General features: G+C 36.5%; 1 pseudogene; it reads left to right on the forward strand.

Moving 5' to 3' along the window:
- LOC127656775 (histone-lysine N-methyltransferase SMYD3-like) overlaps positions 1-25,382 on the forward strand; it is a 226,002-nt pseudogene that overhangs the window by 189,577 nt on the left and 11,043 nt on the right.

Here is a 25,382-nt window from a genome sequence, read left to right on the forward strand (position 1 = left end):
CAGGAAGAGTATCTGGACAAACTGACAGCTAGAATGCCAATTATCTGCAAAGCTGTCATTGCTGCACGTGGAGGATTTTTTGATGAGAACTCTTTGAAGTAGTAATATTTTTTTCAAATTGTAATAGTAATTTTTTACATTATGTGAAATTATACATTGTGATCAGTTGAATGCCACTTTGGTGAATAAAAGTATCAATTTCTTTCCATTAGAGGAGAGAGCGAGAGAGAGAAAGAGACTCAAACCTCGTGCCATAGTTTTCCAGTTCAGCAGAAACAGATAAAATGCAAGTGTTACTGGGGGAGGACAATCATGCATCAGTTGCAGCAAAATTCATTTTTGAAGTGCACACCCTCAGAAACAAATTACTGCCTTAATGGACTTTGGTTACAGTATTTTTTTATATTCATAATGTCTTGTTAAATGCTTATTTTATATTGCATAGTTTATATTGTTATTATATTTTTATTTTTTATTTTATTCATTACCTGGCACCTTATTTTTATTATATTTGTATTATTGTTTGTTACTGTTTTATTATTATTATGTGTCTTGTCATTATCTGTTTTGTGCATTAATGCTTTGGCAATATTGTATGAAAACACCTTCATGCTAATAAACTTTAAATTGAATATAATTGAAAATTTAATAGAGAGAGAGAGAGAGAGAGAGAGAGAGAGAGGGCGAGAGGGAGGCAGCAGGTTTACATTATATCACGTCTTGTTCTAATGGGCAAATTACCTGTTGGCAAGCACGATAACTTGTATTCTTGCTTTCTGAGTTTAGCAACTTGTTTCTTTAGTTAATTAATTAGTTATAGATGATTTATCTTCTATTATTTAGTTGTTACAGTCTTAGTTAATTATTTATTTAGATTTAAAAGAAAGTACGCTGTAAGATTTAGACAGTGAGTGAAAACTATACTTATTACAGGGATTGTCCTCTTGTGTCTTGCTCAAGGGCACAATGGAGGTCACATATGGATTGTTTATGCTTGGTTCGAACCTAGAACCTTTCGATTACATTCCCAGATCTTTTACCACAAAATACCTAATTTAGGATAAATCATACCATCTTCCATGATAACATCTAGTTGAAATTATCTATTCTCCCACAATACTTGTGACATTGTCTTAAACATGGTTCAAGAGTTCCTGGTTTAACTTGTGTTTTGTGTTTGTCTGTACCAGCTTGTCCCTACTGAACCATGACTGCCAGCCAAACTGTGTAATGGTGTTTGAGGGCAAAAGTCAGGCTGAGAGCAGTTCAGGTCATCAGAACCTGTGTCCCAACACAAGTTTTACAGCACAACTTAAATAATTATATAATTAATTAATAATCATAATTAATATTAATTTTTGCTAATTATTATTTGTTCACAGATTATCTAAAAATACATACAAAAAGTTTCATTTGTATGTTTTTGTGTTAAATTGGAGCATAGAGTTAGTTTATTAAAGTATTATTATATTATTATTAAGTTATTATTATAATTTTACAATATATGTATGAATTATAATATGTATAAATTAATTATTATATATAGGCATTAAATACAGTTTTCTATAGGTGACATTACAAACATATTATAATATGTATAAATGATCATAACTTTATTTTAAGAATGTGAAATGTCAGAATAATAGTAGAGATAATTATATATTTCAGCTTTTATTTCTTTCATCACATTCTCATTATTAATATTGTCTAATGTTTGTTTAATATCCCATATGTTCCCATGGTAATGTGTTTAGATTAAAAACTACACTTAAAGTAATTAACTTTACCCTAATTCAGTCATCCAAAGAATACAGTTGAAGTCAGAAGTTTACATACACCTAAGCCAAATACATTTAAACTAAGATTTAATCGTTGAAAACATTCCCTGCCTAAGGTCAGTTAGGATCATAACTTTATTTTAAGAATGTGAAATGTCAGGATAATAGTAGAGATAATTATATATTTCAGCTTTTATTTCTTTCATCACATTCCCAGTGGGTCAGAAGTTTACATACACTTTGTTAGTATTTGGTTGCATTGCCTTTAAATTGTTTAACTTGTGTCAAACCTTTTGGGTATCCTTCCACAAACTTCTCACAATAAGTTGCTGGAATTTTGGCTCATTCCTCCAGACAGAACTGGTGTAACTGAGTCAGGTTTGTAGGCTTTTTCAGTTCTACCCACAAATGTTCTATCAGATTGAGGTCAGGACTTTGTGATGGCCACTCCAATACCTTGAATTTGTTAACCTTAAGCCATTTTGCCACAACATTGGAGGCATGCTTGGGGTCCGAGGTATTGAGATGTTGCTCAATATATCCACGTAATTATCTTCCTCAAGATGCCATCTATTTTGTGAAGTGCACCAGTCCCTCCTGCAGCAAAGCAGCCCCACAACATGATGCTGCTACCCCCATGCTTCACGGTTGGGATGGTGTTGTTTGGCTAGCAAGGCTCACCCTTTTTCTTCCAAATATAACAATGGTCATTATGGCCAAACAGTTTTTGTTTCATTAGACCAGAGGACATGTCTCCAAAAAGTAAGATCTTTTTCCCATGTGCACTTGCAAACTGTCTGACTTTTTTTATGGCAGTTTTGGAACAGTGTCTTCTTCCTTGCTGAGCAGCTTTTCAGGTTATGTTGATATAGGACTCGTTTTACTGTGGATATAGATACTTTTCAACCTGTTTCCTCCAGCATCTTCACAAGGTCCTTTGCTGTTGTTCTGGGATTGATTTGACAAAGTAGACTTGCCAAAACTGTAGTTTTCTAATATTAAATCTGTTGAGTGGTTAAAAAATTAGTTTTAATGACTTCAACTTAAGTGTATGTAAACTTCTCACTACACATCAGCCAAAAGTAACATCTTACATTTACTTTTAGAAGACGTTCAACTAAACAATCAACCTCGGCTAATCAGTGCTCATTTAAACCCATTTAAATGACCTCACTCATTCATTACACCGATAGCCTAATGAAACAAATGGAGACAGCATTCCCCAAGCCAAAATATTCACATATACCGACTCATGAATCCATTCAGCTCATCGGTGTTTGAGTATGAGATGTGTTTTTTTAGGGTCAACCCCGTTCTGCACACTCAACGACAGAGAAACTCATGAAACACCTCATTATGCAGCCGATCTGTTTATTTCTCCAAAGAGAGTTTATATATTGCAAAGTAAATCAGGCAGTCATGCTTAATTTCCCTCTGACAGGGAAAGGGAACATCGAGAGAGAGAGGGAAGTGAACCAGAGAAAAGAATTATAAGCAAACTTTCTGTACACAAGATGTAATGAAAATTCAGACTACAGGTTGTGCGGTATACGACTGCAGAATACACAAGTGATCATCTTCGTACAGACACAATTTGCACACATATACCCAGTCACATGGCAGTATTATAATTCATACACCCACACACATATGTGCACTGTTCATACAGCTGTTTGCCCATGAGGGTCACACTCATTCTATATCTGTTTTTTCACTTTCTTTTCCTGCTGTTTCTGTCCTTTTCTCTATCTATTTTATGTACTCTAGTCCTCTTATCTAACTCTATTTCTTACTCTCTCTCTCTCTCTCTCTCTCTCTCTCTCTCTCTCTCTCTCACACACACTCTTTCATTTCAATAATCCATTTATTGACATGACTGTTTTCTCTCTTCCTCTATATTTGAACTCTATATTTTCTCTCACCGATAAATGGAGTGTATTTTCAGAATGGAATACCTTTTTGCTTACGCCATACTGGACAGTGCATACATTCAATATATTGCATAGTACTTTGTTATTTTCAAAACATTTGAAACAGTATGCAGTATGCAGCAATATTATTGTATCAGGTTCAGGATTGGCAAACAGGAGATGGCAACCGTTGGACAGTAAACATAAAGTTTAATAAGAAACTCCACATGAAACTAACATAAACAGACACACTTTTAACGCGGCCTCTCTCGCTCGAGTGGCGAAATACATAGAAACATAGAAAATGCATATACAGTACTCTGCATAGAATGCAAATTGCATACTACTTTTATTTTCCAAAATAATATGTAGTATGTCATTACAAATATATTCATAATGATTGGTTGTACTTAAGGAAAAGAGCATTCTGCACATCTGCTGTATGTTCAGTCTGTAGCACAACATTAATGGGCAGCAGGGCCCACCCTTTTTTCTACCATATAGGTTCCAGAAGTATTTTTCACATACATTTTTTTCATAGGCATTTCATAAAGTACTTCCTAAAAGAGTTGTAAGCCATGATCCAAACCAACCATTTCTGAGGTAAATCATTACATTACAAACTTTGATTTGAAGCAGAAAGAAATATGTCTGAAAATCTGACAAAAAGACAAAGGCACAAGATAATTTACTGTCATTATTAAGCGAATTAACTACAATCCCATGAAGCATTGTACATTTTAATCATTAAAAACTATTTTACGTATGTACGTTTAATCATTAAAACTATTGATTTAAAGTCATTGCTACAAGTATAGAATTAATATGTTTAAAGTGTATTGCAAATGTTTAAATATACACAAATATGTACGTAATTTGAGAATGAAGGGAGACTGACTAGGTTGTGTCATGGGAGTGGGCGTTTTCTGCAGAACTCTTTCGCAGTTTATTTGCCGCAGTTCTCTGATTGGTGGATCTTTTCTTTTCAGGATCATGGGTAATGTAGTTTCTCACCATGAATTCCTCTAGTAAACCATTGATTAGCATAGTCTATCGATTAACAACCTCAGAGCTCACTGTAGGTCTGTCTTCAAGGATTCATTAGTTAGTAGTAATAATCTATTCATCTATGGAAAAATAAATATGATTTTTGTATAGACTTTTGTGCTCTCTTAGCATTGAGTTTTGTGAATAAGCTTTATTCTATAACAAGCCTACTTTGCAGAATGACAAAGAATCAATGTAAGTACTACTCACATTTAGGCACATATAGTGCTAAATTAAATTGGATTTAGGGTGTTTAGTGTTTAGGATGCAGGATTTTGTGCTGAAATTCCACATTTATCTTGATGTCTCTTTTGATGACTGCTCTCTTTCTCTTTCTGTCAAGCTGACTATAAGCTACACCGATGTCCTGTCTCCCAGCAAAAACAGATGGCACAGTTACAGGAGCAGTACCACTGAGGACAAGGTATGCTGTATAATAGCACCCCTACCCAGATTTATACTATTTTCCTTATCCTTTCTTCCCTGCTGAAACAGCTTAAACCAGCCTAAGATGGTTTGCTGGTCTTAGCTGGTCTCCTAGCCTGGTCTGGCTGGTCTGTCTGCTGGTTAAACAGGGTTTTTTGGCACTTGTCATCTGGACAAACAGTAAAACCAGCTGGGTACCAGCCTGGCCAGGCTGGGAGACCAGCTTGAACCAGCTTATACAGGTTTCAGATGATTTGTTGTTTGTTTGTTTATTTTTTCAGATTGGTTATCCTCTCTTTAGCATAATTTTTCAGTTTAATTTGATATCTTTTACCCTATCATTCCATGCTATCGCTCCTGGAAGAGGCTTCTCTCTGCCTCATTGCATCCTGGTTGTATAACTATCTATCACTCCTGGCCTTTCCTGTTATCCTCCATGTTCTCTCTATTTTCTTTGCTGTCTTGGTCTCTATCCATCCTGTTTAACAATTTAAAGCATTTGGATATGTGTCAAGTCTGTCAGTCCAGTCTTAAACCATCACCCGTTTCTCCACAATGCCTCGGGTCATCTGTTATCCTCACCCTGATGACAGAAGCATGTCAAGTCTATGGCTTGCAATGGAGTAAAAGAGAGCAGATGAATGAGTGGCAAAGATGAAGAGAGGGAAGATGGGAATTTAAAGTGTGTAATGTTTTCAATGTTAAAATTAGGGCTAAAAAAGTATTACAACAGTTAAATAAATTTAATTACATGATATGCCGATATGATTTGCATTACAAAGAAATGGCTTTAGAAATCAATATATCATTTTTGGTTTATTTCCACATCAACAAACATAAGACTATTACTGGTGTACATGACCATGATTGGCCTAATTAATGGCATATGTTTGGGGCAGGTCTATCTGTTTCATCCACCAATGACAGACGTGGGTAGTGTTTGGGGAACCTGTTTTTGTTATTTTTGCAATTTCGTTTGGTGGTGCCAGTGGTTCAAAATATAACATTTCACTTCTTTTGAAATGCATGTGCAGTTCACACAGGGAAATGGAATTTGTGTTGTGTGTGCTTGAACATGTCACTAGCATACACTGAGTTCTTTCCAGGCTGATGTTGTGGTTATTTTGCACCTGCATACCAGCATACCACGCTAAATAACTGTGCGCTTAGCTAAAGAAATAGAGGCTTTATCCCAACTGTTAACACCTATACAGCTGCTCACGCTGATCTCTGCTTGAGTCATCTGTCAGATCTGAGCAGACAAGAATATACATTCATGCTCAGGGCAGCTGAGATAGAGATTTGGGTTTTGTTTTTGTCTCTAGTTGTTTTTGGGCTTGAAATGGACAAAATAGATTATTTTTTAGCTTGTTTTTAGTAAGATTTGGTGATTTTAGGGAAACTACTATGTATGTTAAGCCTCCAAAAAAAGAAGGGGACTCATCTATTTGTTCATCCATCTGACCTTTCCTCTAGCCATCCATCTGTCTCTCCATTCATACATACATCTGTCTGTCCATCCATTTGTCTGTCCATCCATCCATTTGTCAATTCTGTCCATCTGTCCATCTATTTGTTCATCCATCCATCTGTCCATCCATTTGTCTATACATCCATAGATCCATCCATCCATTTGTCCATCCATCCATCATCCATCCATTCATCCATACACCCAACCACCCATCTGTCCATCCATTTGTCAATTCTGTCCCTCTGTCCATCCATTTGTCTATACATCCATAGATCCATCCATTCATTTGTCCATCCATCCATCATCCATCCATTCATCAATCCATCTGTCCATCCATTCATCCATCTGTCCTTCCACCCATCCAGTCATCCATCTGTCCTTCCGCCCGTCCATCCATCCATTCATCCATTCACCTGTCCATCCATCCATTTTTCCATTCATCCATCCATTTGTCCATTCATCATCCATCCTTTCATCCATCTGTCCATCCATCCATCCATTCACCTGTCCATCCATCAATTCGTCCATCCATCTATACATCCATTCATTTATCCTTCCATCCATTTTTCCATTCATCATCCATCCTTCCATCCAACCATTCACCTGTCCATCCATCCATTCTTCCATTCACCTGTCCATCCATCCATTCATCCAGCTGTCTGTCCTTCTGTCCATCCATCTATCCGCCCTTCCATCCTTCCATTAGTCTGTTCATCCATTCATCTATAATCTACCAATCATTTTTCCATTCATCCATCTATCCATCCATTCATTTGTCCATTCATTTGTCCATTCATCCATCTGTCCTTCCATCCATCCATTCATCTGTCCATCCATTCATTTGTGCATTCATCCATCCATTCAACCATTCATCTACCTGTCCTTCCATCCATCAATTTTTGCTTCCATTCATTCGTTCATCCATCCATCCATTCATCCATTCACCTTCCATCCATCTCTCCATCCATCCATCCAATCTGCTGTCTGTCAATCCATCCATCCATCCATTCATTCACCGGTCATCCATTAGTTAATTCATCCATCAGTCCTTCCGGCAATCAATTTGTCTGTCCATACATCCATTTATGCATATGTCCATCCATCCATCCATCCATCCATCCATCCAACCATTCACACATCTGTCCATCCATCTATCGTCCTTCTATCCTTCTGTTAGTTTGTCCATCCATTCGTCCATCCATCTGTCCATCCATTCATTTACCCATCCATTCTTCCATTCATCCATCTATCCATCATCCATCCATATGTCCATTCATCCATCCATCTGTACATCCATTCATCTATCCATCCATTCTTCCATACATAAATCCATCTGTCCATCCGTCCATCCATCCATTCTCAAATCCGTCCATCCGCACATCCATCCATCCATCCAGTTCATATGTTTAACAGGTTTTGACTTAACTTTAATAGTGGTAATTTAGTGATAGGTCACCTAAGAGGCTAATCAGACCAAAACTAGTTTTAGCACTATAAAAATCTAGATGCAGCACAACAAATGTAACAGAATGCAGATGTCTCAAGAGTCGTTTTTAAGAGTTGAAATTCTTTTTTACTTGACACGGCATGTAAATAAATGTAGCACTCTTGTGTGAGATGCAGAAAACAGCAAGCCATATGCTATATATATGTGTGTGTGTGTGTGTGTGTGTGTGTGTGTGTGTGTGTGTGTGTGTGTGTGTGTGTATGTATTTGACAAGTTATCACACAAAAAACAGTTAGGCATGAACAGCCCCTAATTTGCCCTGCACAGTTTGTGCTACGGCCATAAATGATACCTCTAATTATGTGGCGATTTTGTCCTGGCGTACGATAAAATGGAAGTAAAAATGCCATTATCTTAGACTTACAGTATATTGACAGACTGCTCAGACTGACCAGTATAACATTGAAATGTTATGGAAATATTGTCATGCATACTCAATCATTTTGATGCTGAGGATTGCACAGGCATGCACCAATCCCATTTTTAAATGTAGTGGTGAAGATTCTAGTTTGGATTTTACCATTGCCAATTGAAAAACTACCTGATCTTTTTTTATTGTTCAGCACATTTCTCATCATCACACTCCTTCAAAGCCTCTCATTGTGCATCAAGGCATGAGGTAATTACAGGTGAGGTTTGTGAAGTAGAATACTAATGATGTTCTGATGAGAGGGGCTTGTTGATTCACCACCGGCTTTGCAGAAGTCTGACAACCTGAGTGACTGCACTAGGACACAGACATAATCATACTGGCACACTTAAACAATAGAGCAACTGTATATGGTAAGTTAAAGGGTCGAGTCTGGCTGGTTATCACCTTCTCAGAATAAGTGGTGTCTGGAGATGTGATTTACCCTGACAGTGTTTGTAGGGGTCACAGATGTTCTTTCGTTTACAAAGGGGCTGTCTGGTCATGCCTGTCTCTGCTTTGTGGTTTGTACAGTGATTTTGCTAAAACAAAGTGCTTTTTTCACATCACCTTATTACCAATCTGTTTCTCACATAGTGTGTCATTGTCCATTCACACCAAATTAGTTTTTGAGTTTGTGTGTTTTACACTTTTAATTGTTTTTTTTTCATGTCAGCATGCACTAGACAGATGCATTAGACTACTCTTAGAATAAGTGGCAAAGTTGAAAACATTTTATGCTGATAGTCAACAGTCTGGCTACAACAAAATATTGTACTGTTTCTTACTTGCAGTAGTAGACCTTTTTTTAATCATTAATCATTCCTCCCATGCTCCTTTCACAGGCATCTTTGAATTCAATGCACTCTAATCAGTACTGTAATGAATTATATGATTATTGAATTTACACAATAATAAACAAAGTCTGAACCACTGCCTGCAGTCTACAATATGATGCATGGCTTTGTCCCTGTAATTATACTGTTCATTTTATAAGAGGAATGGCTTCATTAAAAAAGGGAACCAAATAGAGAAATGTCTGCATTCTGGACAGTCCCTTTTGTGCAAGCAGCAATTAGAAGTGTAATTTCATGCTTCAAGGCTGTTTCACTGCTACAGAGATTCACCCAGAATGTAAAATGGAATCTGACATAATGTGCAGTCTGTGTGTAGTACAGAGCAGGTATAAAATTTGTGTATTTAGTCTGCCTTGATGTCAAGTCTAGACATCATAAGCTGTAGTCTTATATTTGAGTGGAAAGGATTTGGTGTGATTGGCAGTATGACACTGGTCTGGTGATGTTTTGGCATGTTTACCATGTTCAGAAATTATGTAATGTCCTGTAATCAGTTTTAATACAGTTTCCTGCATCGGCCAGATTAGTTAACCCAAAAAATATTCTGCGATTGTTTACTCACCCTCATGTCATTCCAAACCCATGTGCTGTAATTTTTTCAGTAAAACACAAAAGTTAAAATATTTGTGGAATCTTTATGCAATTCTTTACATACCACAACATTTCATAGTGACTACGTGTCACAATTAAAACAAGACAATAACATAAAGGCACCATAAATGATCATTTATTCATATATAAATTACTCAACTAACACTCATTTCTTGCCTGCATTCACGTCAAATATTAAAACTGCCATATCAGCATCACTGATGCCAAAACACCATTGGTGCTCACATGTGTAACAACCAAACTAAAATGTGCTGTTTCTTAATTGTGAAGAGCTTTGGCAGAGGGGAAGTCTATCAGTGAATAATGACTAAAATTTCGAATGTCTTATAGCTTCAGAAGACTTGGAATATAATGCACAAGTCATGCAGACTATTTTAATTGTGTTTTTTGTTTTTTTTATCCTTTTTGGAGCTTGACAGATGTGTTCCACGGAAATAATAGGTGTTAATGGCAGCATACAGGATTGAAATGACATCAGGATCAGTACATTATGACAGAATTTTCTTTTTTGAATGAATTATCCCTTTATAGCAGTGGATTTCAGCCAGGTGAAAACTTCAGGAAGTGAGCGTCATTCATTGGCAGATGGCCTGCAGGATTTTGGCCTCTCATGACATACACATATATTTATCCCATGTTTTGGACAGCTTGCACTCCTCATGATGAATCATTTATAAAGCTTGAATGCTTTGTATGCTCTCAGTATTCTTGAACAACAACACTTACCTAACAAGATTTGTGCAGATTAGTGTGTTTACATTTTCTGATTTTTTTTTTCTCTGACTTATTTTGATCAGTAAAGTTCTGAATTGGTACTTTATATTAATTCAACCCAGAGATAAACAAAAAAAGCTGAAATGGTTACCGTTTGTGTCCATGAAATGCTTCCTATTGGGAAGTTTGATGCTGTTTTGTCAAATCAGATAAGCTGAGTTCCTGTTCATTTATCCCAAGATGAACTGGTTTTCAACAATAACCTCTAAACCTTTAAAGACAGATTTACCGTGAGCTACGAGGTTGTTCATCGATGATATATGCTTACATTGAAGCCATTCGTCTACCTTATTTAAACTTTATTGTTTAAAGATCATGTTTGAAAGCAGAATTCATGGTAAACAACTACATAACCCATGGTACAGCAGACAAAGATCCACTGTGACGAGGAGGAGTGCATGGCCGGGCAGAGAGGATGCACGTCCGGCTCTGAGTTGCAGCGGGAGAGAAGTTAAAGGAGGAGCCGGGGATGTCAGAGAGAGATACAGAGAGACGCACGCAGCGGTGTTTGTGTGTGTGCACTTTTTCTTTTTTGTTCTGTCTTCGTCAGTGTTTTATTACAAGTCTGTTGATTGTTATCCGGTTCCTGCTTCCTCCTTTCCTGAACAAGTAGAGATCCGTTACACTAGTGACGAAACCCGGGACTGGAGGAAGATGCGGCGTCAGAGAGCACTCGCCGCTGACGAAGGATCGCGATGCCAAGGAGAGGATTGGTTCGATGGTACTGGTGCGGTCTGCCAGGAGACAGATGAGCTGTTACCGTCCGCCAGGAGATGGAGGAGTCGCTGCCATCCGCCAGGAAGCAGAGGAACCACTGCCGTCTGCCAGCAAGCTGGGGTGTAAGTCAGACTGGAGGTTTCCCCGGCCTGAATCGGCAGTGGGGTATGTGACGAGGAAGAGGGCGTTGCTGGCCGAGAGGATGCACGCCTGGCACTGCCCAGCCGGAGAGAGATAAAAGGAAGAACCAGGTATGTGAGAGAGAGAGAGAGAGAGAGAGAGAGAGAGAGAGAGAGAGAGAGAGAGAGAGAGAGAGACGCATTTAGCAGTGTTTGTGTGTGCCCTTTAGTTTATGTTAAGTCTTCGTCAGTGTTTTATTAAAGTCAGTTTATTGTTATTCTTCTTTATTGTAATTCTCCTCCAAACCCAGACGGCTGAAAATGAAGGTGGGCACTGTTGCGCTCAATTGACATTTTAAGCTTTTAGCAGGCCCGGCTAAACATGGGGGCCTGGGTGGGCCTGTTCCACCCAAACATGTGCTTGACCCACCATGGCAACCACACCCCCACCCCTCCAACTGTTTGGCCCAACCAGAGTGTCCTATGACCCACCTTATATCTTAGTGCTGGAGCCAGACCTGGCTTTTTTTAGGTATAAATCAGCCAACAACAAAAAATATGAACAGTATATACTATGGTAATACAGTGCATTTTGTACCGCCATGATGGGAGTACTACAGTATTCTTTAAAGTACCTTAAAGTACCAAAGAGCATCTTACAGTACCTTGAATACCATTATATATGAATGTGGTAATCAAACAGTAGCATGGTACATTACTTTTCTAATAGAAATCATGTTAGAATGACATGATGAAAAACATAGATTTACATTTATGCATTTGACAGATGCTTTTATCCAAAGCGACTTACAGTGCATTTATTACAGGGACAATCCCCCAGAGCAACATGGATTTAAGTGCCTTGCTCAAGGACACAATGGTGGTGGCTGTGGGGATCGAACCAGCGACCTTCTGATTACCAGTTATGTGCTTTAGAACACTACCCCACCACCACTCCACAAAGTAGTTCTGTGAAAATGCTTACAGTGAATTATGTTCATATATATGTCTTTTTGTGTTTCTGTAACAGCTGAAGGGCAGGTTGTCCCCTTAAGAGCCATTTTAAGGGAGAAATATTTGGTGCTGAGTGTATGAATTGCATTCCAGCAATAAACAAGGAGAAAATATAGACCTTAATTTGAATTCCTTGAACAGAAAAATGCAAGCCTTTCTTTAAAAGTGACGTAATTATGATGACATTTTCAACTAAGTAATTAGTAAAGTAATCATATTACAGTCTCATTGCAGTAATTTTCAGTGGATTACTTTTGTTAAGTGACTAACCCAACTCTGCTAAAAAATAAACCACTTAATTCACTTGATCTGTTGACCAATAAGAGCATTTGTGTTTTTGAGGTTTGTTTTTCTGCTATTCACAGGAATTCCTTTAAATCATGTATATAATTGATATTGTTTTGTGAGCAGGACTGTGACATGCTGGCTGGAGAGAAGACAGCGTGGACGTTCTTAAGAGACACCATCCCTAACCTGGAGCATCTTCAGTCAGAGCAGAGTATCCTTTACCAGGTCTTAAGTGCCTGACACTGAGGTACAGGCTACAGTTTGTGTGATTTTTGTCTTAGATGTTAAGCAGTGTGTTTAGAATTTAATGAGCCTGTGGCATTTTTGCTCTTGTATCAATTCCTAGACTCTGTTAATGCAACTATGCCAGATACTGTTGGCTTATCATTCTAAGAGATAAAAGCCAAAGGTGTGAGGGGCAAAACTGCAGATCTGTCTAGCTCACTTGCTTTTACCCCTTGGCCACATGTTTGATGTATAAAAGAAAATGCATTTTTTTCTTGCAGAAAAGACCAGAGTAGATATTTTTGGATGCTGGTGTGCTGGAGTCCCTATAGGCTTCTAAACTGGCAAGACTTTCTTTGTCAGCCAGCTTTACCAGAAAGACCATGCTGGTCCACTAGTTTGCTGGCCCACCAACTAAACCCACACCACACTATCTCTAACCAGTATAAATTAACTTGGGTAAAAAACATCTTAAACCAGCCTAAACTTGTTTGCTGGTCTTAGCTGGTCTCTCAGCCTGGCAGTACTGGTCAATTTTCACTTTTCAGCTTGTCAGTGTTTGAGACCAGCTGGCCAACTAGCAAAACCAGCTGAACACAAGCTTGGCCAGGTAAGGAGACCACTTAGAACAGATGAAGACCAGCTTGTCCTGGCTAAAACTATCTAAGACCATTTTAAACCATCTAAGTCTAGCAAGTCATCTTATGTTGGTTTAAGCCATTTTGTCCCCTGCTAGGGCCTTGAACAACATGGAAATTAGTTTAAGTGACTTTTCAGCAGGGTTATCTTAATACCTTTCTATTTCTTTTGTATTTTGTCCTTTACTGTTTTGAACTAAATACTGGGAGGAGTTACTGCAAGAGAGCCAGGCTCTTTTGGACAGATATACTGATGTTGTTCCAGACAGGAACATCTATTTTCTCAGGTTGCTGGATCTGGCCATGGATGCTTGCATCAGCCTGGATTGCTATGGGAAATCATTGGAATATGGCAATAGGGCTGTGGAACGTCTTAAAAGTTCTGTTTTCTCTCTGCATCTACACTGGCAAATTTTCTGTGAAAGAGTTCTCAGTGGAATACACCTCCATCTCACTCTCTTTATCTTTAAAAGTCCCATTATAACTTTGAATCACACAGACTCGCTCACATCTAGACGAAAGACAGACATGTGCAGCTTTCGTTTATGCTAGTAGGCAGTATATAGCAAGCATACAGCCCCTCTGAGACCATTTTTATCACTGTATTTAAATTGCAGTTAGCCATTACTTTTAATGTAGCACTGATGACACTGTGTTAAGAATGTTTTTTGTCTATTTAACACCATTTATTTAGAATTTGCCATCATATAAATATCCCAGTCACATAATTCATTTGAATCTGATGGTATGCACTATTGCTCAATTAGATCAGTTTGAATTATGGGGTTTATGCACTTCAGATTATTAACTCAATGTCATTTTTAATATTGGGTTAACATAATCCTGGGTTAACTTCATGCATATTTCACACTGTTCACACTTTACCTTAAGTAAATACATTCTGAGAAGTCAGTTTTGAGACTTCACTCAGAACATTTGCAAACTCTGGGTTAAAGCTCTTATTTACATACTAATGATATTAACATATTAATGAGATTGGATAAGCACAGCATGAGCTGGACTAAAAAACTGTTTTTAATAATAAATATAAATCTTTGGAAATGTTGTCACATAAATCTGATCGGGTTGCTTTAAATCTTCTGAAAAATACAAAAAAATAAAACGTTACACTGCCTCTTCATCACTCCAGCTAGTGCATTTGCTAGCTTGCCTAGGACCAAGATTTCATAACCCAGGGTTTTAATACCTTTTCAAATGTACAAGTGAGAAATTTTGCATAACCCAGGATTAAAAGCCTTAACACGGGTTCAAAAAGCCCTTTAGATTATGAAGATGATTGTAATTTACATTTAAAATGATTGTGCAATGAGTTCAATACCTTACAAACAATATGGTGCCTCCACCAATACCACGTGGCTCTTCTGTAACCTTCATCAAAAAACGTCTTCAGCTTTCTTTTGTTTTAATGGAACAAATAGATACATTTAAGAAAGGGCAGACCCCAAGTGATTTCTACTGCTGGAAGATATTCATCACCAACTTGGACGGAATCGATTTGCATGACACCTATCTCAGCATTGTGCACAGTAGCCACTGTAGGAGATCCTATGGGGCTTGGAGAACCAATGGTCACTGGTCCTTTTATTTAAGCATTCTCATCTGGTTTTGTGCACTCAAGTAACACAGAAGATTTTCTGTAGGAGTGTCTACACATGCTCTTGGTTTGGGACTCTTCTATTGTGGAGTTCCATTTTTGGTTGTTGGAAAAAGCCATTTCGAAATGTCTCTTTCCCATAGAGCTGAGAATAATACATTCCTCCGTGCTAAACACAAAGAGATTATTGACTTCAAGCTCCCAAAGGTATCCATTTGTAGTAACGATGGAGCTCCAGTGATTTCCACCAAATCCAAAAGTAGACTGTAAAGAAATAGTCACATTCAAGCTTTAGGTGCATTGGGTGTTTCAGTAAGTGAAATTGCAGACAGTTCTACCGCTGTCAAATTGTGGATATATGAATACATTGTTATTTTTCTACAGTGCTGGACCTTGTCCAATGTCAGCTCATGCAAAGCTCGAATATGCTTTTATATTTCCTGCTGCGCTCCTATTTTATGGCTTAATAGTGTGTCTGATTAATGTTTATGGTGTTGACTGAGGCTTGGTAATACAGGGAAAAGGAAAAAATTAGCAAAAATGGCTATTGAAAGAAGAAACTGACACTGTGATGGATGTTTTTGCCAAGGTAAATACCATCATTTTTGCCATCATAAAGAAAGATAAATACTGCACACCAATGCATTTCAGCTCTTTGGTCTTTTTTGTTGGATATCATTCAGACATAATTTCTTTGCTTGCCTTTTCCAAGGATAATTTATGTCTGATATATTTGCAACAATCAGTATGTTAACATGCACTTTAAAAGTTCAATTTTAGCCGGACTTACAAAATAATTCATCCTTTTTTAATATGAATCGATGAAATTTATTTTAACTAATTAATCGAACAGTTTTATTTGATTATTTACAATTAATTATGGTACATGGTACATTAAAAAAAAAAAACATTTAAAAATAATAATCAATATATAAACTTTATACATTGTCTTAAAAAACTTGCAAGAAATTGATTAGTCATGATTTTAATTATTTAAAAATGTACTTGTTAAAATGTTTTGTTTTTTTAATGGTTGAATTTTAGACTAATTCTTACAATAAAATCAGTGAACATACTGTAGTTAAATGTGTAGCACAATCACCAGGTGTTTTTCAGTGGACTTTATTAATAATAAGGATCAAATGAACTTTATTCAATTTATATCAAGCTTTATTGACAAGAAAAACTCAAGTGTACATTGTCAATACTTTTTTAGACACTATAAAGATACAAACCAAATTTAATGATGAAGTTTTATTTTCTGAAGTTTAAAATCTCAAAACTATTATTTTCTCTGGCTGCTGTTCAGTCTCCTTTCTGCTCGTGCTACACTGGTTCAGATTACAGTGAGTGCGTGTTTTCGTGTGATGCAAAGATATATGGCATCTTGTCCGTATCTCTCCCACACCTGAATCATACAAAGTCCAGTAAACATAAAAAAGCTAAATCCATATTTGGTGTGACCACCTTTGCTTTTAAAACAGCCCCAATTCTCCTAGGTAGGCTACACCTGGACAGTTTTTCTTGGTTGTGGGCAGATAGGATGACCCAAGCTTCTTGGCGAATTCGCCACAGTTCTTCTATCTATTTAGACTCATTTGCTGGGGGGTGATGACATCTGTTGCAGGGATCCCTGTTCTTCTATTGTAATATTTTCTATTTGCACAATTAAGGTTTGGGAGTCTAACATTTATATTTCCTATTAACACACTAAAGATAAAGATATAAATAACCATCTTAATACAAATGCTTTTGTAAACAGCTTTTGCACAGTACTGTACGTCGTGCATAATCAATAAGCATGCAGTGTTTCACACAATATGTTTCTGTGCTAGGATGTGCAGTCAAGTCGAGTGTGTACCTCCTGTAAATTTATATATACCAATTTTAACCACAGGAAGTTGGAAACCATTAGTGAAGTTTCTAGAATATAAAAAAAAAAAAAAAAAAAAACAGATACTGCATTAATTGTGTTTTCCTTTTCTTGTTTTTTTACACGTTAAACAGTCAATTATTATTTGCAGAAATTAACATGTCAAATTAGTCTGACTAAAATCATAGGAGTCCAATTATTTGGGAAAGGATCTAAATAATGTGATTGTAAATCTGCTTAGTTTAGCGTGTTAACATGTTAATCAGACCACAATTAGCCTTGACTGATTATAAAAGTACTGAATGACACTCCATTCTCTCTTGTCCCATCCATTCTAACCCCCAATATTTACAGACTAAATAAAATGACTTGTCGAGTGCAATTTACTTTCCTATGTTGATGTACTTCTTGTAGAGTTGTTCAGTTTGTTGTCCTAAAACCTGGAAGAGAAAGAGCATTTTTGAGCCATGAATTCTCTCAAGAATTTCAGCTGGGTTTTTTGAATAGCAGTTTTCAATTTAGGAGTTTAAGAAAGTCTTTGGTTTACATCACAGCCATGAATTTGATTTAAACATTAATTTGTCAATGTTTAGAACTACATTAGTTTAAAGATGGCCTCAAAGCTAACAGACATGGACTTTAAGCCACACAACTTTAACTTTAATGGCGCTATGTGAAAATATTCTTGCATTTGATTTATTTTTATTGCTTTAGATATATTCATTTCCTTGAAAACAGACTTATCAGGTGTCATATCACTGATCCATCAAACTTTTGGCCAACAAATCTGTGGAAGTCACAGCAAGGCTGAGATGTATGAAGGCTGCTTTGCTTAAGTGATTTCGATTCATCACGTAATAACAAGCTTCATAACATTCCATTACAGCTCGATTCAGCATTCGTCATGCTCTTTTGTTCCACATTTCAGAATTGTGAGGTTCAATATCTGGCTTGTCTGGGATCCTAAATTATGGGCTTGTCCTGTGTTAGCTGTGACTGCATTCTGAACATGCAATTATTAGAAGTCAAATCAAGTCATTATTATTTGTATAGTGCTTTTCACAACACACATCGTTTCAAAGCAGCTTTATAGGAAATCATGCATTAATAAAAAATTAAACTGTAGTATCTGTGAAGTCTTAGAGTGATCATTGTGTAGTTTGATTAAATATGATTGTAAATTGTGCATAAAAAATTAAATCATTAAATAATAATCATATTAAGAACCTCTGTGAGCAAGCCGAAGGCTACTGTGGCAAGGAACAAAACTCCATAAGATGTTGATTAATGGAGAAAAATAACCTTGGAAGAAACCAGACTCACTGTGGGGGCCAGTTCCCCTCTGGCTAAACAACATGAATGTAATGCCAATATTAGTTATTTGTATGCAGTGCAAGTCATGGTTTAAAACTGTAAATTAAGTTATCTTTTTTATTAACTTTAAAATGAATTACTAATATCTTTGAAATCCATCCTGGATTAACTACAGAAGTTCACATAGATGCATTTGTTAGTTGGCTGATGAAGGCTTTTTTTTTGGTAATTAAATTAAATTTGATTTTCAAAGGGCAGATTGGTATCAAATATAACACCTAAGTTCTTCGCTGTAGAAGATGACGTAACAATACATCCATGGAGAGCCAAATAATATTTTAGCAGCTAATTTTTAAAGGTTTTTGGTCCTATAATTATTACCTCTGTTTTGTCTGAATTGAGTAGCAGGAAATGTCTGGCCATCCAATCTTTAATTTTATTGATACTCTCTGCTAATTTGGAGAATTGTGAATTTTTGTTGGGTTTTTAAGTTAGTTATCATCAGCATAACAGTGGAAACTTATTCCATTATTCCTGATAATATTTCCCAGGGGAAGCATGCATAAGGAGAAAAGGAGAGGCCCTAAAACTGATCCCTGTGTCACTCAATCCTTAACTTTTGTTTGATTTGACAATTCCTTGTTTACACATACAAAGTGGTAGTGGTCTGATAAATCGGACCTAAACCATGCTAATGCAAGTCCACTAATACCAACATAATTCTCTAGCATATTCAAGAGAATGTCGTGATCTATTGTGTTGAAGGCAGCACTAAGATCTAAAAGCACTAGAAATGCAGCCGCGATCAGATGATAAGAGCAAGTAATTTGTAACTCTGATAAGTGTCTCTCAGGCCAAATCCTGACTGAAATTGTTCATATATACCATTTCTCTGTAGAAATGAACATAGTTGGGAGGACACTACATTTTCTAGTATTTTAGACATACGTAAATGGTACATTTGAAATCTGTCTGTAATTAGCCAATTCTCCAGGATCAAGCTGTGGCTTCTTAATAAACAGTTTGATAACTACTTTGGATTAACCAGTTTGTCTGCTTCCTGATCTGGGCACCAGTTAGTCAAAAACTGTCACTATTAAGACTATGAGCCTAATTACTAGAGAGGAGAGCGGCACATTCCCTGGACGGATGCAGTCTGTCTCTCTTTAGCAGGTCAGCAGTAAAATACACGAAGTTGAAACAGTAGAAAAGAAGAAAAACAGAAAAACCCAGAGCACGTGGTAAAATGGCAAGGGATAAAATGATGAACGTGAATAAGCAAGAATAAGCAATGCTAAATAGGCTAGCAAGCTACAAACACATACTCGTGCAGCGTGCCGGCAGCAACTGGAACAGAAAGTCACCAAACGTGGTCCTGCATTTCACATGGCCACCTTTCTCCACCTTTCTTTTCAAGCTTCAAAAAGTTTTGAAAGAGATACTGACAGAGCAACCACTTGACAAAACAATAATAGATCCTATAAAATAGAAAAAAAAATATTCCAAAGAATCAAAATGTGTGTTGTGTTCTGCATGTTAACTAAGGCTGCTACTTGCTATTACAAGATAAATAGACTGTTGTTTATGCACTGTTTATTCTATTTGAGGATCAGTCAAGCCATTTAGTGAGAACCACAATATTGTTTTAATTGCTCAAGATCTTAATATATGCAAATTGATTCATTAGTGCATGCTGTTTTTAGCCAGTCTTCTCACAATAATTAATTTGATTAGAATATTAACATTCCGGCATCTCATTATTTATGTATGGTTAAGCTTTGCATTTCACTTTGAACTTTTATTCAGTTTGCAAAACTGATCCGGGGATCTCAACTGATTTGACAACTTGCATATGTATATTATGATTTGTTTGATCTATATATATATCGTATACAGTGAAGTATTTGGACAATTGAGTGTAATTCAAATGATTGAATTGCATTGCATCAGGCAATAAAATATCTAACCAACCAGCCAACTATTTATTTTAAAGATCACAAACACACTTTTTAAGCAAAATACTAAACAAAAATGTTTGTTAGGTTTTAAATGATAATACAATAAATATGCTGTTCAAAATGAAGACCTTAGGAACAGTTTGTTGAAAGTCAATGCAAAAATGTCTCAGAAAATTGAAAGTTAGATCTGAGGAAAAGGTCTAGCATTATGTGCTTGATTTTGTTATCTAATATTTTTAGTTTTCATCAAAACGACACCTTTTAAGCACCTTCTCTGGGTGTTGTTAATTATACAAAAGATGTGCACCCAGAGGGAAGTGTTACTTATAATCTTTTAAATTTCTCTTCTCTCACCAGTGTTTATCAAGTTGAAGTCACACTATGTGGCCCACTTACACTGCAGCTATCACTAAACACATCACAGGTGTCAGAACCTGCTGTTCAGCCTGGAAGCAGGAAGCATTTGTATTCTCACATCCAGGTAACTGCACTATCAATAGCTGAGCTGTGGTTAGCTTATTAACAATACATCACAAATGGAAAGTTTTAAATTCCCACTGTTCAGTTATGCAGATTGAATGCATCACCCTCTTAAAGTTTTGGGGTTTGTTGAAGGCCTGTGGTTTTAGTAGGCAATGTTCACAATTAAATTATGATTGTTCTGTGTCTTTATTATAAATCTTAGTTATATGAGTTAAAATATTGGGGTGTAGATACAGTGGCAATTAAACACATGTGAACCCTTTGGAATTGCCTGCATTTATGTACATACAAATTTGTCTTAACATCAGGTTTGATCTTCATCTAAGTTACCATAATGAACAAACACAATCTGTTTTAACGAATAACTTGTATTATTGTATTGTTCTTGTACATATTGTTTAAATCATTCAAGCATTCAGTGTGGGTTGGAAAAAGTATGTAAACCCATAGGCTTATGACATCAACATAAGCTTGGTCAGGTGTTGGCAAACCTGGTATCCAATTAATGAAACAAGATTGGAGGTGTGGGTTAGAGCTACTTTGACTTATAAAAAGCACTCAAACATTTTGAGTTTGCTTTTCACAAGAAACATATGCTGACATGGACCATACCTTGTAAAAAAGAGATCTCAGAAGACCTATGATCACGAATGGTTGATTTGCATTAAAGCTGCACTATGTAAATTTGTGCTCTCTAGCGCAATGTATGGTTGAAACTTAAAATTGTAAGCAATTTGCAGAAGAATACATTACGTCAGTCATGTTCCAATTTGAGCTTATCTGTGTGATCATGACTGGTGCCTAATGTCATAATGTGCTATTTTCATGTTGATATTGCTTGAATGAAGATAAACAACACTCTTATTTACATATTTTAATGAATTTTACACTTAGATTTTCTGACACTACACTGAAAGCACTTTTAAATAGAGAACAGGGGACTCTCCTCAGCCACCACCAGTAGATCATAATATGATTATTCAAGTGTTTTATCTCATATTAATGTTTGAATTGTACAAATATTTTCATCTTAAACTCGTCCAGCCTCAGTTACTAAAATGGCATGTCTAGATCATGTGCAGCTTTAAACTGGGTGACAGATTTATCTCGAAGAGCTTAGATATTCATCTGTCCACAGTTAGACAAATTGTCTATAAATGGATATGACTTAGTACTTTGGCTACTGTCCCTAGAAGTGGCCGTCCAGCAAAGATGACTCAAAGGGAACACAGCAGAATGCTCACTGAGGTAAAAAAAACAAAAAAAAAACCTAAGTGTGAAACTTGAAGTGACAGCTAAAGACTTGGAGTCATTGGAACTGGCTGATGGAAAACATTAAACAGACATGGTGTCCATGGCAGGATACCATGAAACATTGCTGCATGCCTGAAGTTTGCCAAAGACCACCTTGACACTCTAAAATGCTACTGGGAAAATGTTTTGTGAACTGATGAAACTAAGGTTGAATTGTTTGTGAAGATGTATGGTATAAAAAGGGCACACCATAACAACATGAAATCATCATCCCAATGGTGAAGTACAGTGGAGGGAGAATCACGATTTGGTGCTGCTTTGCTGCTTTGTTACCTATACCACTTACCATCATCGGGGGCTAAATGAATCCCCAAATGTATCAAGATATCCTACAAGATAATATCAGGGTGTCTGTGTGCAGTAGAAGTTGAAATAAATAGAATAAATCCACTACAAAATGGCTAAAACAAAACGAAAACTAAAATCCATCTTTTGGAGTGGTCCAGTCAGAGCCCAGACCTTAACCCAATAGAGATGCTGTGGAATGACCTTGAGTGCCGTTCATACCAGACATCCTAAGAATATGACTGAGTTAAAGCAGTTCTGTAAGGAAGAATGATCCAGAATTCCTTCTGAACGTTGTGCAGGTCTAATCCGCAACTACCGGAAATGCTTGGTTGATGTTATTGATGCAAAAGAGGATCAACCAGGTATTAAATCCAAGGGTTCACTTACTTTTTCCACAACAGTGTGAATGTTTAATGGGATGTATTCAGTAAAGACTTGAAAGCTTATAATTGTTTGTGTTGTTAGCTAGTGTTGTCTATACATGTGACTTTGATGAAAATGAGATCAAATTTTTTTGGCCAATTAATACAGAAAAATATATTTGTAAATATGAATATATAAAATAAATCCTGAATATATATATATATAATATAAATATTCATATTAATATGAATATAAAAATGCAACTCTGAATATAGTTGTAAATATGAATACAAAGTTTTAAATATAAATACATAGTTGAAAATATGAATATATAAAAATAAATCCTGAAAACGTAGTTGTAAATATGAATATAAAGTTGTAAATATGAAATAAAAAATGCAACTCTGAACATATATTTTTAAATATGAATATATAAAAAATAAATCCTAAATATATGTAAATTAATGCTTGGGCATGTTGAAATTCACACACTCATTTTCCATATTGACTATGATGATCATAATAGATATAATATATATATATATAAACCGATTAGCCAAAACATTAAAACCACCTGCCTAATATTGTGTATGTCCCCCTCCTGCCGCCAAAACAGCGCCAACCCGCATTTGACTCCATATGCTAAACATAAATAAGGACCTACCTTTTCTGAAAGAGGAGAAAACAGGATTGTATGGCTTTGAGGTTACGGTTGAGTTAAAGGTCACTTGCCTTCACCATTCTTCCTTAGATTACAGACTAGTTCAAATCCTCTATTAAAGTTAGAGAAGCTGCCATGTCATTAATTTGCAAATGAAGGACATTAAGCAGTTAATCCAATGATGTGGAAGAAGGCACATTCCTGAGGGTCTGGCTGTGCACAATGAACTTCCAAGGGCATCCCGGTCTGTGTAGTTTCCCTTTGCCACTGACAATCACTGAGTTCTCAGCTTGTAACTAACTCTACGGAAAGTGTAAATAAAATAATCATTTCAGAGCTTTATTTTATTAATGTTCTCTGTTAATATTACGGGTCTTTTATTTTGGCGCATCCTAGTGTAACGTTAATTTCGCATCTAAAAAGATGAGACTAGTTAGTAAGACGCACCCTTTGAAGTAAGGAGGAAAAACCACATTTCGCTCTGAAATTGTGTAAAGCTCTTAAAGGATCATTTAAGCACCTAGCCAGAACGGGAACAAGGTATTGTGTGTTTAACTTGTTTAATGTTTATGTGCTCTAATATGTAGGTTAATCCATTCAACTGTGAAGAAGTGTTTGAATGTATTATTATCTCTCGTGTCATGTGAAGTCAAGCTAACGTAAGTTTTTTAGCATTGCTAATACTACACGGGTAACGTCACTAAAGGGTCTTTATAAATGACTGTTTGTACGGTTAATTCGACCTTCGGGTAATGTTTATGTTTGTAAGAGCTAATTTTATGTTATTTATCTGTCCCGTAGCTCTTACGTTGTTTCAAGAAGAAAAGTTGCAAGGAAAGGAAAGTAGATTTGTGTTTAACCAAGGCTGACGGCTGAACATAAATAAAGGCTTCTGGAAACATCAGTACGCTTCACCATTGTCTGACTGGGGGTTTGCTACACGGCTTTGGCACAGTTTCACACCTCTGCGGGGGAACTTCGAATGCTTGTTGAAAGTTGATTAGTGATTTCCCTCTAACGTTTATGCACTCTAACGTCTCATCGCCTCAAGTGTTACAGTACATCTAACAAGCAATAGACTTCAATGAGTTAAGTAAATAAAAGCATTCTTTAGACCTGAGTCACACTTGTTTATCGTTTGCATGCAAAGCATGTTTTCTGTTCCCAGGTACTTTAGATTCAGGCACATGTCCAAACGAATGACTTCTTTGGATCTTCATTTTTGTTTGATTCATGTCTGTCTGTCTGTAGAATTTGTGTCAGGACAGGACCTGACCTGATCTGAGATTCTGTCTTATCTCAAAATGTGACAATGCATAAATATTTATTTTAAATCACCAGAAACGCAAGAAAAAGCTATTTATTATCATGCCCGCAAGGGTAGCATTTCTAAGTATGGAATGGCTCAAGGGAACTTACTGTCTATGAAAGTGTAATCGCCTACATACTGACCACGTCAAGCTTAGTCATTAAAATGGCTTTTAAAGCATTGTTTTTGTCTCATTGCCACATGACATATGATATATGCACAGAAAGTTCAACCAAAGTTCATCACTCAAGCAGTCTGCAGTCTTTGAGCACTTATGTACAACTGCATGCAAGGATACAAGCTCTTTTAAAAATGCTCTGTCAATTAATCTACTACATGAATTTGAAAACCTGTTGTTTTGGAAAATCTATTCTCTATATATTTGTATCTATATCTCATAATTCTACCATAG

Source organism: Xyrauchen texanus, chromosome 16 (genome assembly GCF_025860055.1).
Source record: "Xyrauchen texanus isolate HMW12.3.18 chromosome 16, RBS_HiC_50CHRs, whole genome shotgun sequence".
Lineage (NCBI taxonomy): Eukaryota > Metazoa > Chordata > Actinopteri > Cypriniformes > Catostomidae > Xyrauchen > Xyrauchen texanus.